At 34.3% G+C, this 19,390-nt stretch overlaps 1 pseudogene; it reads right to left on the minus strand.

The window, feature by feature from the left end:
* Positions 1–820: 820 nt before the first annotated feature.
* LOC119604396 lies at positions 821–16,048 on the minus strand (annotated as a pseudogene).
* Positions 16,049–19,390: the final 3,342 nt, after the last annotated feature.

A 19,390-nucleotide genomic window follows, 5' to 3' on the forward strand; every position in this document is an offset into this window, starting at 1 on the left:
ATAGACTAGACTATAGACTAGACTATAGACTAGACTATAGACTAGACTATAGACTAGACTATAGACTAGACTATAGACTAGACTATAGACTAGACTTAGACTAGACTAGACTATAGACTAGACTATAGACTAGACTATAGACTAGACTATAGACTAGACTATAGACTAGACTATAGACTAGACTATAGACTAGACTATAGACTAGACTATAGACTAGACTATAGACTAGACTATAGACTAGACTATAGACTTAGACTAATAGACTAGACTATAGACTAGACTATAGACTAGACTATAGACTAGACTATAGACTAGACTAGACTAGACTATAGACTAGACTATAGACTAGACAATGGACTAGACTATATACTAGACTATCGACTAGATTAACGACTAGACTAGACTATAAACTAGACTATAGACCAGACTATGGACTAGACTATCTCAATTAGTTTCTTTGTTTCAAGATTTCAATCCTGAAATACTTTTTGAAAACAAGCTAGCGTAACTTAGCTATCCATAAGAGCAAGTTCTTTTCGTTGACTTAATTTATTTGGTATTTGGAGTATCGGTCCTCGATTTCATTAATTCTACATGCAAATTTCCTCCTGAAATACTGTTTAAACAGTCATAAATATTCTTATTATGCAACAATATTGGCTGGAAAAACTCTAAGTACCCATATTTGGGTACATCTGTTAAGTATGGCTAAAATTGCACCACGGTCCCCCATATATTTTTTCCTTTAAAATTGCACTAATATGAATGATTATGATAATTGTTAATATCGGAACGATATTAGATATAAACAAGTTGTTTGTTTTTTTAGAAATTAATCACTTTATTATAACCTGTAAAGGTTGCTCCATTAAAACTATCTTCCGAAAATTAATATGATATTCTTAAATCTCATATTAGTATTTACAAAGATGCACTTAAATCGCAAATTATAAGTAATCGTGTTTGTACTTTAAATTGCCATTACATTATTATCTCTAATTTCATTACGTTGATAGTTTCTATTAATATTTTCCAATTCGTCTTCATAACGCTGACGCTCCTCTTGTTCAACGGGATGCCAATCGTGGGGTTTGCAACTATGCTGTAAACGGGACTTACATAAACCGTTCCTTTTTTGACACATAAAATAGCAACCATAAACGGGTATTAACAGCCAGGGAATGATAATAAATGTAAAAGCCAAGACTGTCATTATAGGATGCGTTGAATAGTGTAAATAGGTAATATAAACAACGCCATAACTCTGAAAAAAGAAGATCAGTGAATAATTCAGAATATTTTTTGAAATTCTTGAGAAAATTAAGAAATTCTAAAGATAATATAAAACTTACCAAAGCCAGTAATATTCCCAAAGGAACCACAAATCTCAGAACATAGATTTTCCATGTGGAAAAAACGTTTATTTATCATAAATTCTATATCACGTTGAAAACGCTCACGACCATAGACCCATAATACGACCAGTATTAATAGTAAATTAATTGCAGTTTGTGATACGTAAACATCGGTCAAGAGTGTGACGAAATGTACTAGACCATGCTATTAGTGGAACAAATGTAATGTCAATAGATTTTCTCTTGAAATTAAAAAAGTATCCCACTTACATTAGAGGTGAAGTATAATGAAATGATAACTGTGGCGGCTATAAGACCCATACATACTTTTACTTTATGCTCTCTCAAGTTTGCGAATTCATCAAATATTGTGGTTAGTATTGTATATAATTGCGGAGATGATCGAAAAAAGAAGGGAGGGGGAAGGGGAGGGGGCGAGGAGAGAGCAGAGGCGCGGGAACCAGACACTCCGGCCGGGCGAACGAGCGAGCGATCGAGCGAGCGAGCGAGCGAGGAGCGAGCGAGCGAGCGAGCGAGCGAGCGAGCGAGCGAGCGAGCGAGCGAGCGAGCGAGCGAGCGAGCGAGAGCGAGCGAGCGAGCGAGCGAGCGAGCGAGCGAGCGAGCGAGCGAGCGAGCGAGCGAGCGAGCGAGCGAGCGAGCGAGCGAGCGCGAGCGAGCGAGCGACGAGCGAGCGAGCGAGCGAGCGAGCGAGCGAGAGGAGCGAGCGAGCGAGCGAGCGAGCGAGCGAGCGAGCGAGCGAGCGAGCGAGCGAGCGAGCGAGCGAGCGAGCGAGCAGAGCGAGCGAGCGAGCGAGCGAGCGAGCGAGCGAGCGAGCGAGCGAGCGAGCGAGCGAGCGAGCGAGCGAGCGGCGAGCGAGCGAGCGAGCGAGCGAGCGAGCGAGCGAGCGAGCGAGGAGCGAGCGAGCGAGCGACGAGAGCGAGCGAGCGAGCGAGCGAGGCGAGCGAGCGAGCGAGCGAGCGAGCGAGCGAGCGAGCGAGCGAGCGAGCGAGCGAGCGAGCGAGCGAGCGAGCGAGCGAGCGAGCGAGCGAGCGAGCTAGCGAGCGAGCGAGCGAGCGAGAGAGCGAGCGAGCGAGCGAGCGAGCGAGCGAGAGCGAGCGAGCGAGCGAGCGAGCGAGCGAGCGAGCGAGCGAGCGAGCGAGCGAGCTGAGCGAGCGAGCGAGCGAGCGAGAGAGCGAGCGAGCGAGCGAGCGAGCGAGCGAGCGAGCGAGCGAGCGAGCGAGCGAGCGAGCGAGCGAGCGAGCGAGCTAGCGAGCGACGCGAGCGAGCAGCGAGCGAGCGAGCGAGCGAGCGAGGCGAGCGAGCGAGCGATCGAGAGCGAGCGAGCGAGCGAGCGAGCGAGAGCGAGCGAGGAGGGCGAGCGAGCGAGCTAGGCGAGCGAGCGAGCGATCGGCGAGAGAGGAGCGAGCGAGAGCGAGTCGAGCGAGCTAGCGAGCGAGCAGAGCGAGCGAGGCGAGTAGCGAGGAGCGAAGCGAGCGAGCGAGCGAGCGATGCGAGCGAGCGAGCGAGCGAGAGCGAGCGAGCGAGGCGAGGCGAGCGAGCGAGCGAGCGAGCGAGCGAGCGAGCTGAGCGAGCGAGCGAGCGACCTAGCGAGCGAGCGAGCGAGCGAGCGAGCGAGCGAGCGAGCGAGCGAGCGAGCGAGCGAGCGCGCGAGCGAGCGAGCGAGCGAGCGAGCGAGCGAGCGAGCGAGCGAGCGAGCGAGCGAGCGAGCGAGCGAGCGAGCGAGCGAGCGGCGAGCGAGGCGAGCGAGCGAGCGAGCGAGCGAGCGAGCGAGCGAGTCCGAGCGAGCGAGCGAGCGAGCGAGCGAGCGAGCGAGCGAGCGAGCGAGCGAGCGAAGCGAGCTAGCGGAGCGAGGCGAGCGATGCGCGCGAGCGAAGCGAAGTCGAGCTAGGCGCGAGCGCTCTATCGATCGAGCGAGCGAGGCGAGCGAGCGAGTCTATCGAGCGATCTAGCGAGCGAGCTAGCTATCGATCTAGCTAATGTCGTATCTAAAAATCTAGCGATCTAGCTATGCTATCTAGCTCTATCTATCTATCGATCTATATCGCTGATCTAGCTATTATCTATCTATCTATCGATCGATTCTATCTATCTATCTATGCGATCTAGCTTAATCTATCTATTATCTATCTATGCTAGCTATCTATCAACCTAAACTATCTTGCTAAACATACTAGGCTTGCCTAAAAACTACCTATTTAAATCTTAAGAAAGCTTTTACATTGTTAGAATAAGGAACCACTACATAATCTATATTACTTTCACAATTTTAAAAGCAATGCCTGCTACAAACAGCATTAAATAAAGTAAATTGACCACAAGTTTGCCCACGCCATATGCGATTATAGCACTACCGCTTGCTAATGTAAAAACCAAACTTTTTCCACATACCACGGATAATTATAAACAGCCTGTTCTGTAAACGAAAATTACAACTATATTTAATGAATATTTAAATAGCCAATAAAACAACTTACCCTTATAGTATTGCCGTATGAACTGGGCCATCAAATCCAACCAACAACTATACCCAACTGTCCAAATGCAATTATCCAACTTTGTTTCATAATATTCGTTTTGAATTTATTTAAAACTTGATAATGTTATGAAGATACCCCAGCCGGGTCCAAAAGCGGTTATACCATAAACTGATATTAACATAGGTCTATTAATAATATCATTCCAATTATGTATAATATCACGTTTAAATACTTTATTCCGAACCGGGGTAAAAAGCTAAAGCGTATTAGTAGTATAAACAAAAGTCCAAGTAATGTCCAAACGGTATAACGTATAATTTTTACCGAACTGCAAGAGGAATTATGGATTTTACTCGCTTAAATTACGTTCTAATAAAATTTTGAATATTAGTAAAGACCCCATCACACGAGCACATAAATAATATGATGTGTCAAATTTTGCGTAGAAGACAACGGATGGGATCGTCTAAACGCAATATGTAATGAACCATCACACATTGAGAGAAAGTACGGATGGAATTTGACAGTCGTATGGCTCTCTTCATTTTTTGAAATGATTAAAAAAACAAGTTAGAGTGCTATATTCGGCTAAGCCGAATCTTAAATACCCTCCACCAGCTACTTCATATTAATACTTTTTTAATTGATCAAATATTTATAGAAATAAGTTTTCTCATGACTTAAATAGAAAAACCCCAAGATTGAAACAGCTTAAATCTGTTACAATTCCAAGATTTGTTGAACATTACAAACCCCATTTTCTTTTATATTTTTATAGCGCCCTTAGATGTGCTTTAACGATATTTAATAATGTGCATGTATGCATGTGTGTGAAAGATTTAACGATTTTCAAAATACATACCCATGTTATGAACCGATCGTGAAAAAAAATCTTGAAATAGAATTTTTGTATACCAAACTAATATTTGTGCCAAATTTTGTATCAATAGCTTTATTTGGTAATGAGTAATGTGCGTTTAAGAGATTTTTCGTAAAAGGACCTTGTACGGGAGCTATGACCAATTATGTATATACAGACAAAATTTCAAAATTCTGTATCTATATCATTATTTGGCAATGAATATTGTTCATTTAAGTGATTTTCTGGTGGGGACCTAGTATGAGAGCTATGACCAAATATGGATCGATTGCAAAACAATTTTATAGTGTAATTTATGTATATAAGAGCAATATTTGTGCTAAATGTATGGATATCAATATTTTGTAATGAGTTATGTGCGTTTAAGTGATTTTTGGGAAGTGACCTTGTATGGGAGCTATGACCAATTATGGACCGATCGGAAAGACTTTCATAATAATATTTCTGTATATGCGAGCAATAATTGTATCAAATTTTATATGGATATCTTGATTTAGTAATGAGTTATGTGCGTTTAAGTAATTTTCGAGAAGCGACCTTGTATGGGAGCTATGACCAATTATGGACCGATCGGAAAAAAATTTCATAGTAATATTTCTGTGCATATTAGCAATACTTCTGTATGCGAGAGCAATACTTGTACCAAAGTTTATATGGATATCTTAATTTAGTAATGAGTTATGTGCGTTTAAGTAATTTCGGGAAGGGACCTTGTATGGGAGCTATGACCAATTATGGACCGATCGGGAAAAAAATTCACAGTAATTTTCTGTGCATATTAGCAATACTTGTACCAAATTTTATATGGATATCTTAATTAAGTAATAAATTAGGCGCGTTTAAGTGATTTTCGGCAAGGGTCCTTGTATGGGAGCTATTACCAGTTATGAACCGATCGGAAAAAAAATTTTATAGTAATATTTTTGTATGCGAGAGCAATACTTGTACCAAATTTTATATGGATATATTAATTTAGTAATGCGTTATGTGCTTTTAAGTGATTTTCGGGAGGGGGGTAATATTTCTGTGCATATTAGCAATACCTATTCCAAATTTTATATGGATATCTTAATTTAGTAATGAGTTATGCGCGTTTAAGTGATTTTAGGGAAGGGTCCTTGTATGGGAGCTATGACCAATTATGGACAGATCGCAAAAAAATTACATAGAAGTATTTCTGTATATGAGAGCAATACTTGTACCAAATTTTATATGGATATCTTAATTTAGTAATGAGTTATTGATTTAAGTGATTTTCGGGAAGGGACCTTGTATGGGAGCTATGACCAATTATGGACCGATCGGAAAAAAATTTCACAGTAATATTTCTCTGCATATGAGCAATACTTTTACCAAATTTTATATGGATATATTAATTTAGTAATGAGTTATGTGCGTTTAAGTGATTTTCGGGAGGGGACCTTGTATGGGAGCTATGTCCAATTATGGACCGATCCAGAAATTTTTTTCTCTCAATGATTTCTATTGACATAAGATTTTTATTTGTAAAATTTTGTGAAGATATCAACATTCTGACGGAAGTTATTAACAAAAAACTCATTTTCCGGGAATATGTACTTTTGTATGGGAGGTATATGAAATTATGGACCGATTCTGGCAATTTTCAGCAAGAATCAAGATCTTGTGTAGAAACGAATGTATGATGACTCTTATGAAATTATCTTGCATAGTTTTCGAGAAAATTACATCAGAATGTGTAAAAAATGCTAATTTTTTCGGAGTTTTAAATTTTGATTCATTTTCAATACCAAACTGTACCGGATAATAATGAATATTTTGGGTGAATTTTGTTAAATTATATGGCTTCGTTTTAACCTGAGCGTGTTTTACACAGACAGACGGACAGACGGACGGACAGGCGGACATAGCTAAATCGACTCAGAATTTCATAAGGACCCAGAATATATATACTTTGTTGGGTCTCAGATGAATATTTCTTGGTGTTACACACGGAATGACAAAGTTATATATACCCTCTATCACCACTGATGGTGGTGGAGGGTATAAAAAGGCAGGGGAAAATATTTCATTCGTAATAATATAATTTACAAAACTATATAGTTTAAATATAGATATGTATGTATGTATTTTTGGAAGTTAACTTACTGTCTTAGTATTGAAGAATTTATAAAAAAATATAATCACAATGGTCCAAACTAAAATGGCACAAACCATCAATTGCCATGACATGGAAAATTCAACATCATTTATTGATATCTGATATATATCATTAAAAAGTGATCTGTGAAATACAAAACATAGAAAGAAGACTTTTTTAAAATATGTAATATAAGAAACATATGGAGTCCAAATTAAAAAAATCGAAAAGTCGAACAAGTAAGATAGTGGTCGAAAGTATAATGTTAGACTACATTCGTGTAAGATTTAAGCTTTCATAACTTACTTAAAATACAAAACTGAAGGTATATGATAATTAAGATAAATATATTCATCAGGATAAGAAGCCATTGTCTCGTTTTTTCCAGGTAAATCGCAAATCTAGAAATAAAGATATATTAACAATATTTAAACATTAAAATGAAGTCAAATTACGATTTTATCTTACAGTTGTCTCATCATCTATGGCCCATTTCTTGTAACCTTCGCAGCTCCAGGGTAATGTTGGCTGCAAGGAGCCAAACATGTAGACTAGAGGTATCACAGCGTAATTACTATAAAATGAAAGTACACAAATATTTAGGGCCAGCGTAATATAACCAATACCTAAGAATAATAAGATTAAATTTTTAATTTAAAACATATTTATTAGTTTTTTTTGACTAAATGACACAAACCTTTAAAAAGAGGAGTTACACGGAAAGCAGAGATGAAACCACTACTTGAAAATTGACCCAAAAATGATTGTATTACAATAAATGGTATTATATAGATGAATAAAGCGATTAGGTAAACAATAAAAAAGGAAATAACTGGAAGAAATAAATGATAAATAAATTTACATATAAATAAATAGCATTACCCGGTGTGCTTCGCTTTCAAGTGGGTGAGGTGCCACGCCCACATACAAAATAGGTAGTAGCTGTAGTGGGCTTAGCACCTCCCAAACAAAGAAAATCTTAAATTAGTATATCTTAAAAAAAACCAGTTCGAGTTCTCAAGTTTTGTCGGAACCACTTTAGTGTCACAATGAGTATTTATGGAAAAATGGGTGGACTTGTAATAGGGGACGTGGCACCTCCTTCTACCTAACATTTTTTTATATGGGAAATATTGCAGCTAATATCTTCAAATTTAGCAGAAAGAACTTTAACATCCATGTCAAAATTTGGTGGTAAAATGAACTGACGTCCCTTGGGGTTGTGTCTTGTCATATGAATTAAATACAATATTTCGTATACCTGAAAAACTATTGGAGCTAAACTCCTAAAATTTTGTACTAACAACTTTAACATTAATGTCCATGTGAAAATTTGGCTAATAAATTGGCAGACTAGGAAGAGGGGCGTGGCACCATATGAATTAAATTCGAAAATTTTGTAAAAAATTGGCGTACTTTCATTAGGAGGACTTAAAACTCTCATATAAATTAAATTAATATATCTGAAAGGGGGCTTGGCGCCACCCATATGAATTAAATAAAAAAATGCATATGTTTTGAAAACTATTAGAGCTAGAATGTTCAAATATGTTAATAGGCTTCATTAAAATCCAAAATAACGTTTTAAAAAAATTGTCGAACTAGCAATGGTTGGCGTTAACTCTTATAGATTTTCATTCCATCAGGATTCTCTATGTCTGATTTTATGTTTCTAGTTTTAATATTGCAGGAAAATTTTCAAAAAGTGTTTAATTTTATATTCCTAGATTCAATATTATAAAAGATTTCAAAAGTACCAATTTTTTATTAAAAAATAACTCCTTATTTGTAAGTACTTATTTAAGTAGTTATTAGAAAGCGAGCGTAGTAAGTACTTACCTTCAATGTCAACACCATGTTAAAACAAGTGAGAGTGTTATATTCGGCAATGCCGAATCTCATATACCCACCATCAAACCGTATGCCCTAAAAGGAATGCTCCCCTAAAAACATCAACGTGATATTTGGAATATGGCTTAAGTCAATTATGGACCAAGCTCTTTTGAACTAACAAAATATTAATTGTTAAAAACAAAATATTTTTGTTAAATTTTTAAACCGTGATGGTAAGAGTAATTTTCTAAAGAGGACCTTATATGCGTCAATTATGAACCGATACTCAAAAAATTTTGTACATACATAGATTTTGTTTTGTATAGAACTCATTTATGTCAAATTTCATAGCTATACTAGTTTTAAATAAGGAAAATTCGTATTTTAATAACCAAAACTCCTTTCTGAAGGGAACCTTTTATAGGGGCTAGGGTTAATTATAGAACAGTCCTCATTAAATTCGGAATGAAGAATTATGTTTCTAAGGGCAGTGTCACACGTTCAATATATATCGTGATATTTGCTGTATTGTGATATGTATTGAACGTGTAGCATGTAATATTGACGGATCGTGTTCCATATCACAGAAAACCCCAATTTTCTGAAATCCAAAATTTGTATCAATATTTATAATGGATCACGTGATAAATATTGGACGTGTAGCATGTTTTGTGATATCAATCACGATACATTTGTAAAATTCGGAAAAATAAATAAAATAAAAAAAACAAAGTTAAATATTTTTTTTAATGTTAATAAAAAATATAAAAGATAATAAATTTTTTCTAAATTTGTATGAATTTGGAGTTTTCGCAGCATTCTTGTTATCATCGTACGACCCGTGTAGCACGAAATAATGAAAATACTGACGCGATAAATATTGAACGTGTAGCATACCGAGGTATTCATCAAACTATTAAAATGGGTCGTGATTCATATTGATCAATATATATTGAACGTGTGCCAGTGCCCTAAGTATACATTTTTTTGAGTCGATTTTCTGAATCCTAATCTAAAGAGGACCTTATATAAGGGGTATGGTCAATTATTGATCTATCCTCATAACTTTTTGTAGACCGATTTTTGTTCATATACAACTTGTTTACATTGAATATCATGGATGTACTCGCATTTTTATGCCAGTAATTAGCGTTAATGTAATTTTCTAAAGGGGCTTATATGCGGGGTAGGGAGAATTACCGCCACATTCCGCATGTTCGTATAAAATTTTCTTATGTCGAATTCCATAACCGTATTTCATAACTCGTATTTTTAAGCCAGCAATGATCGCTTAAGTAATTATCTGAAGGGGACCTTATATGCGGGGTAGGGTCAATTATCGATCGATCCACCTACAATTTGTTAGAGAGACTTTGGCTCGCGAAGAACTTACTTGTGTAACAGTAATGAGCGTTAAAGTCATTTTCTGAAGGGGACCTTTTATGTTGAATTATGGACCGATCCTCACTAAATTTGGTAGAGATATTTTGGATCCCATAAAACTTATGTGTGTCAAATTTAGTTTCATTCAGTCATTTTCAGAGGGGGGCCTTATATGGGGGTAGGGTTATTTTTAGGCCCATCCTAAACAAATTTGTAGAAAGGATTTAGCTTATAAGAAACTAACGTGTGTCGCATTACATTGCCTTGCCCGTATTTTTAAGCCAGTAATGAGGGTTAAAGCCATATTCTGAAGGAGACCTCATATGTATGTGAGGTAGGGTCAATTATGGACCGATCCACACAAAAGTTTTTAGAGAGATTTTGGCTCGCGAGGAACTTAATTGTGTAAAATTTTATTGCTATATTCGTACTTTTATGCCAGTAATGAGCGCTAAATTCATTTTCTGAAGGGGACCTTGTATGGGCGGTAGGGTCAATGATGAACCGATCCTCACTAAATTTGGTAGAGAGATTTTGGCTCGCATAAAACTTATGTGTGTTGAATTTCGTCACTATATTCATATTTTAAGCCATTAATGAGCATCAAAGTAATTTTCAGACAGGGACCTTATATGGGGGGTAGGGTCATTTATGGGCCGATCCTTAAAAAAAGTAAATAGAGAGGTTTTGGTCCGTAAGAAACTTACTTATGTATTTCATCGCTATACTCGAATGTTTAGGCCAGTAATGAGTGTTAAAGTCATTTTCTGAAGGGGACCTTATATGGGGGATAGGGTCAATTATGGACCGATCCACATAAAAGTTGGTAGAAAGATTTTATCTCATATGAAACTTATTTATGTCGAATTTCATAGCTATACTCGTACTTATAAAACAGTTTTGGAGGTCCACTTGTATGGTGGCTATCCGAAAACGTGGACAGATATTGCTCATTTTCAATACCAAACAAACGTTAGCAATAGAGAATATTTATGTAAAATTTCAACTGTCTAGCTCCTCCCGCGTAGGCCCTATCGTGATTTCAACAGACAGACGGACGGACATGGCTAGATCGTCTTAGAATTTTTGATGGTGGGTATAAAAAGCACCCAGGATATATTACTTTTGTGGGTCTATGACCAATATTTTGATGTGTTACAAACCATCCTTTTTGACGGTGGATATAAAAAAGATTTAAAATGTTAATGAAGAAGTAGTGAAAAGCTTTTAACTAATTACTTTTTAATGTAAATTATTGCTGGGTACATAAGTATGTATATTTAATACTGATGAAGTCATACAAAAACAAATCAAACAATCAGACTCTGTTATGAGTCCATATTAATTAATATTTTTAGGCATGTACTTCTTATGTACATACATATGTATGTACATATTTAAATTAAATAGCGTCAATACCATAGAAAAATAAATAGAACTGAAACTGAGAATAAGAAATATTACTCTCTCACATGTACAGGTTCTGTGTGAATTTAATACAATTGTATGAGTATTTTTATTTCTGTTTACATAAAATAACAAAAATATGAAAGTACAAAATGTATCCGAATACATCATACCCTACCACATTGCGAGTAAGTAGCAATAAGTTATTTAGTATTTTTTAATGTAGAAGTTATATTCAAGAGATTGATGTTTGCTTAATTAATGAATGTACTACTCATTATAACAATATATAGTCAAAATTTCGTATATATAAAATTTGTTGAGTCGAATTTTATAAATACCCTATTCTTGTATAGCATGTACCGCTTACAAAAAAGTTCAATAGGCTTATTTATGGGCGGATTACATCATTACATCGACGCAGGTGTTACAAACTTTAAGACGTAAACAAAATACCGTTCCCATTAGTGTGGTGTAGGGTGTATTTTGACTGCATTTGGGCTGCTTTGAAATTAACAATAATCGTTCATATCAAGCGTTAATTTTAGCATTAGCACAATTCCTTTGGCAAAATAGCCCCTGCTGCTGCAATAAACACTGCTAAAAGTTATGTTTTCCCATAAAATTATTGAAAACATTTTCAGAAAAAAAACAAATTTTTCAATCGTTTTTATTTTTTTAATATTATTTTCAAGTGTCAATATTGACTCAACCCAGCAACCACAAAGAGTTTATTTAAAATTAAAAATAATTTTTAATGAAGATCTTTCTTACATTGGTCAACTGATATTGAATAAAAATGGCTAATTCAAACCATTATTTCATAAAATATCGAAATATAATATCAAACAAAAATATAAAAACTTTTTAAACGAAAGAGTTTGTGTTTGTTGGGTTACATATTTTTCAACTAATACATTCTCACGACTTAGGTTTTTGACAGCAGACTTAGGTTTTGTCATACTCAGTTTCAGTTCTATGTATACCTTTTCTATGTATACATAGAACTGAAACTGAGTATGACAAAACCTAAGTCTGCTGTCAAAAACTTCTATGTATACATAGAACTGAAACTGAGTATGACAAAACCTAAGTCTGCTGTCAAAAACCTAAGTCGTGAGAATGTATTAGTTGAAAAATATGTAACCCAACAAACACAAACTCTTTCGTTTAAAAAGTTTTTATATTTTTGTTTGATATTATATTTCGATATTTTATGAAATAATGGTTTGAATTAGCCATTTTTATTCAATATCAGTTGACCAATGTAAGAAAGATCTTCATTAAAAATTATTTTTAATTTTAAATAAACTCTTTGTGGTTGCTGGGTTGAGTCAATATTGACACTTGAAAATAATATTAAAAAATAAAAACGATTGAAAAATTTGTTTTTTTTCTGAAAATGTTTTCAATAATTTTATGGGAAAACATAACTTTTAGCAGTGTTTATTGCAGCAGCAGGGGCTATTTTGCCAAAGGAATTGTGCTAATGCTAAAATTAACGCTTGATATGAACGATTATTGTTAATTTCGAAGCAGCCCAAATGCAGTCAAAATACACCCTACACCACACTAATGGGAACGGTATTTTGTTTACGTCTTAAGGTTTGTAACACCTGCGTCGATGTAATCATGTAATCCGCCCATAAATTAGCCTATTGAACTTTTTTGTAAGCGGTACATGCTATACAAGAATAGGGTATTTATAAAATTCGACTCAACAAATTTTATATATACGAAATTTTGACTATATATTGTTATAATGAGTAGTACATTCATTAATTAAGCAAACATCAATCTCTTGAATATAACTTCTACATTAAAAAATACTAAATAACTTATTGCTACTTACTCGCAATGTGGTAGGGTATAATGTATTCGGATACATTTTGTACTTTCATATTTTTGTTATTTTATGTAAACAAAAATAAAAATACTCATACAATTGTATTAAATTCACACAGAACCTGTACATGTGAGAGAGTAATATTTCTTATTCTCAGTTTCAGTTCTATTTATTTTTCTATGTATGTATACCTTTTCTATGGTCAATACAAATTAGAAATTGAATAATTATTTTTTTCGGAAGAAATTGTTGATATAAAATATTCAGAATATTTAAATGATTCCCCAGCATAAGCTTATAATGAAACGAAATGAGTTAGAAAGGTAAAAAGTTCGTTTTTCACTACTGCTTCATTAGCATTTTAACTCATTATTTTGACATTGGAGGCAAGTACTTACCACGTTTGCTTACAAATAACTATATAAATAAGTACTTACAAATAAGTAGTTAAAAATTGATCACACAGAATAAAAACGTGGACGTCTTGTTCGTTAGTCCGCTGTCATACTCGCAACACCATTGCTTAGTTAGACTCAAAATAAAGTACTTACTTATTTGATTATGTGTAAGTCATTATAAGAGTATTTAAAAGTAATGCAGACGGTATGGAAAGTAAATGGTTATGTAAGTACAAGTCTGGGGATAATATATTATTTAATTTACCATTAACTTACTATTTGAATCCAATATATAGAACCAAGGCAGTGAAAACATATCCAATCGAAAGGCCAACCCAGACCAGCATAAATAAAATCATTTGGATTAACCCAATAACCACGATTAGTATCGGGTTTGAATGGACTACAGCCACTTTCGTATAGCATTTTTGAGTGAAGAAATTTATTTTTCACGATTTTAGTTTTTTTTCTAAGTTTTTAGAAAACAACATCCTATTCAATGACACCAAATTAAATATTATGGATATAAATTATTTTTTAATTATTTGTTTCTTTTTTATTATTTTTTTTTCTTTTTAGCCTATTTGGTTCTAATTAGTTGAGGCATCGACGAACGACTGATGAGCAGAAATGAAAAAAATATTTTTAAAAATAATTCCGCTATGCCGTATGAATACTAATGACGATATAAGAAAACAAGTAAGAAAGTATTGTCGGGCGTGGCCGACCATGTGATACTCTACACTAGTTATGAATATAAATGTGATTTATTTTACATAATAAAGTATTTATCTTCAATAAAACCTTGTTTTCGATACATTTAAGCAATTTATGGACGAAAAACTAATTTTCTGAAAGAGAGTTTATATGGGGGCTTGGGCCAAATATGAAACGATCTCGATAAAATTTTGTATATATAGATTTATATTTATATAATATTTATTTTGTGTTGGATTTCATCGCGATATTATGTGAATTTTTGACATTCAAGTCATTTTCTGAAGGGGACATTGTATGGGAGCTTGGGTCAAATTAGGCCCGATATCAGACGGACGTAGCTTAATCGACCCATAAAATGATTCTAAGCCATTTGGTATACTTTAAGGTGGGTATAGGACGAATATTTTTATGTGTAACGAACATCAGCACAAACCCAATAAAGTGGTGTAGGGTATAAATACACTACTTTTACATTTACATATATGTATGTTAGACCGACTCACAAAAATGGTGTTTGAGTTACTCTTCTGAAAATATTCGTTGTTATGTCATATGACATAAACGAAAATATTATGTTTTTAGTGTTGTAAGTACTTATTGAAGTAGTGATTTGTAAGCGAGCGTGGTATATACTTGCCTACAATGTCATCAACGTGTTAAAATAATTAGTTAAAATGCTGATGAATAAATAATGAAGTAATTTTTTAGCTTTTTAATTTTCAATGTAATTTTTTGCTGGGAATATAAATTGACAAGCAAATTCTTAAATATTTTTATTGGATAAATTTTTTTATATTGGCGATGTATTATAGTCGGTAATATCTTTTGTTCAAGAATTATACTATCATTAGAAATTACAACATCTTCATAACGTTCACGGTCCTCTAGTTCAACGGGATACCAATTATTTGATCTACCAACATCACTTTGACACACATAATAAACGGCATAGATCGGTATTAAAACTATTGGAATAATAATAAAGATTAAGGCGAAAATTGCAATAAACTGATTTGATAAATAGTGGGTAACGCAGGCCTCGAAAAAGAAATATATCTGAAAAAAAAAAAACATTGATAAAATAGAAACTTTGGCACTTGTATTAATTTTAGAGCTTACCAGAATAATCAACAAAGCCAATGGTACTACAAATCGGAGAGCATTAATTTGCCACGTGGAAAAATGTGAATTTGTCATAAACTTCATATCACGCTGAAGACGTTCACGTCCATAAATCCATAGTACAATCAGTATTAACAATAAATTAAGGATGGTATGTGTAAAATATGTATCGATTAAAATAGCAACAAAATTTCGAAAGCCAATCTATTAGAAGGTATGGAGGTATTAAACAAGATTCTCCGATTAATATATTATACATACATATGAAGTGAAATATAGAGAAATCGGTGCTGTGGCGGCTATGAGGCATGTTCCCATTAATACTTTGCACTTTCTCAAAGCAGCAAATTCATCGAAAACTGTAGTCAAAATTGTATACAATTCCATGATCTAGAAAAAGGGGGTTTAAAAGAAAATACATATCTTCTGAAACAGGTTTTTGAGAAAGAACTTGTGAAAGGTTTCTTACGATTGTTAGCATGGCAGATAAAAACAGCATAAAATAATATAATATTGACCATAAATTGGCCCATGCCATATCGGTCATGGCACTACCTGCGGATAAATATGGTATCCAACATGTGCCACTTCCGTATAGTACTTATCACCTGTTACTTCTTTAAATGTAAATTTTAGTTATTTCTAATACGTATAAAAATATTTAACATTTCTAAAACTTACCTTTAAAGTATTGTTTTATTAAATTAGCCAACAAATTCAAACCAATAACTATTGCCAATTGTCCGAGTCCAATTAACCAACTCTTTTGCATAACATTCGTTTTAAATTTATTAAAACTAGCCAATGTTATGAAAAGACCCCAACCGGGTCCAAAAGAATATATACTATAAATTGGCATAGATATAAGACTATTTGTAAAATTTACCCAAGAGGGTACGAAAACACTATAATATACTTTTCCAGAACCGGGTAAAAAGCTAAAGCGTATTAATAACACCGAAAGAAGTGCGAGCAATATCCAGATGGTGTAACGTATAATAGCACCAAACTGTAAAAGAATAATAAATTACATATTATTAAATCTTTCATACATCTGATATATTTTTTATGAATATGATCTTATATCAGTAATATAATTTTTGAAAAGGTCCCCAGTTCCCTCAATTTTGATCTGATCGTGGAAAACATAATTAAAGTTTTTGTTAGAGTATTTCAGATTAGTAAAACGACCTTAAATGCATATAAGGGTCATATAAATTCTAAAAAAAGTCAGAAATAGACCAAAACAATTGCTAACCAATTTTTAAAATATTTTTCTTTATAACCAAAAAATTACAACAATTTCCATTAAAAGCGAAAATAATGTTAAGATCAGCTTAAAATTAGGTAATATTTTAGGTCCATTAAAAAAATTTAGATATTTTTTTAACACAAATTATAATGGGGTCGAGTAGGGCCGTTCCAAATACTATACTAATATTCATCGATTGAGAGAGGTATTCCCAAATTAGATTCTTAAAAAGGTTTTACGCGATACTTCAATACATATTTTTACAGCTTGAAAATGCAGTTAATCGCGTCTGTCTTCGATCACATATAAAATTACAAGTAAGAATGTATTGTCGGGCATGGCCAAATGATATCCTACACGAGAGAAAATGTTATAAATGTGGAGTATTTTTTTTTTAAAATAAATCATTTAGTTTGTTTTTTACCGTAATTCCGAAATATTTTCACAATCTTTTGAAAAAAATAGATTTTTTCAAAGGGGTGCAAGGCTATATATGGGCCTACCACTAAAAATTTTGGTAGAGGGACTTATGTCCACATTAATGTTATTTATACAGAATTTCATCGTGACATTAGTGTTTATATGTGATATTTGACCATCAAGTCATTTTCTGAAGGGAAATTTGGGGGGTAGGGTCAATGAAGCCCGATCATTACGAAAATCGGCAGTGTCATTTAAAACTAATTTTTGGAGATTTTTGATGAGATTCTAGAACATTTAATATAATTATGAGCTCAAAGGCCCTATTCGGGGGGGTACCGATGTATGGGGGCTAGGCGAATTAATGGACAGATTTTAACTAATTCCAATAAGCTTTATGGCCTCCGGTAGGTTAGTGGTTAGTCTAGGTGTATTTCTTCGGATTTGATGTATATACTTCCTCCTTTCAAATTAACTAACTAAACTAAACATTTTAACTAACTAACTAACTAACTAACTAACTAACTAACTAACTAACTAACTAACTAACTAACTAACTAACTAACTAACTAACTAACTAACTAACTAACTAACTAACTAACTAACTAACTAACTAACTAACTAACTAACTAACTAACTAACTAACTAACTAACTTACTAACTAACTAACTAACTAACTGACTAACTAATAAGTTTTTTTCTTGCATTAAAAGAAGAGTATGTGCGTATGTGAAGAGTATTTTCATCAAATTGAACCTGTAGCGTGCGCACAAGCTTCATATGGACACACAGACGGACATATCTAAATCGACACAGAATTCTGACTCGATTGGTATGCTTTACAAACATCAGCACAAACGCATAATACTCTCCTCACTATATTGGTGTGGGGTATAAAAAAGTTAATAATCGATTATTCGGTTTTAAAGGATATTCTGAGTTGGCATATATGCCCCTATGGTGAATGATACCACTTCCTGGGCATGTAACCTTGATAATGTTTCCGGGGAAACCAATACCGTTAGTCTGTCGGGAAATAAAAACTGATGATGTTAACTTTATTTTCGGAATTTCATTGAAATGATTTGGCCTGGGGTGAAACAGGGAGCCTTATAATGATTAAGAGAGCGGTGCATGGTGAAATCTATATTTCTGAATAAGTTCATTGTTGTTGCCGAGACAATAGATACTCCGCTGAGGAGTGACTGTGGGATTAGGCGTTGAAAATAGGTTTGATGTCAAGTGTATATGATACGGGGTGGTTGTAGTTCATACTCTGTTCGTATTACTAGAATTACTGGAACTTAGAGGTATTAAAGGCAATTATTTCTTTTGTTCCATATTAGAGAAAATTTTAATTGTTTTTTATTGTGTTTGTACGGTTTAAACTACTGTTTTGAATTAAGATTTAACTTACCCTTTCAGTATTGAAGAATTTATAAAAGAACAATATGACCAGAGTCCAAACTATAATGTCACATAATACCAATTGCCATGACATGGAAAAATCAACAAAACCGTAAGTATTTTCGAAAAAGGTTCTGTAAAAAAACAATAAACAAATTATTTAAATTTTATTATTTATCATCATTAAAAATTAACTTTAAATTGGTAGTTAGCATTAACCAAAGGTCTTTATTAAAACTCTTGTAGTAAATTAAAATTAAAGAAATTTAAAAGATTAAAGTTACATCTAACTATAAGTAGTACTAAAACTTATCTAGCTCCCTACTTGTAAGCGAGAGTGGTAAGCACTCGTTCCTATATAATTAGCGTGTTAAAGTTTTTGCTGGGTTATTATCATTTTGAATTAAATGTAAAAAACTTAACATTAACTTACTTGAAATACAAAGCTGAGGGTATGTAATTATTACCAGCGATTATTTTATCCGAATAGTGAGCATCATTGTCGTCTGGTACATATAAATTGCAAAGCTAAAAAATTAATATATTTCAAACATAATTATTTAAAATTAACGATAATATTGTGCTAAAAATATTTGTTCTTACATTTATCTTCTCTTGTTTAGTAAAATTCATCGACCATTTTTCGTAATTTTCATAATTCCAGGGTAATGTTGGCTGCATAGAGGAAAACATATAGACTAGAGCTATCATGGCAAAAATACTATAAAAAGAAAGTACACAAATGTTTAA

Source organism: Lucilia sericata, unplaced genomic scaffold (assembly GCF_015586225.1).
Source record: "Lucilia sericata isolate MDLA Ls3-8-SP2 unplaced genomic scaffold, ASM1558622v1 Contig000389F_arrow, whole genome shotgun sequence".
In the NCBI taxonomy this organism is placed as follows: domain Eukaryota; kingdom Metazoa; phylum Arthropoda; class Insecta; order Diptera; family Calliphoridae; genus Lucilia; species Lucilia sericata.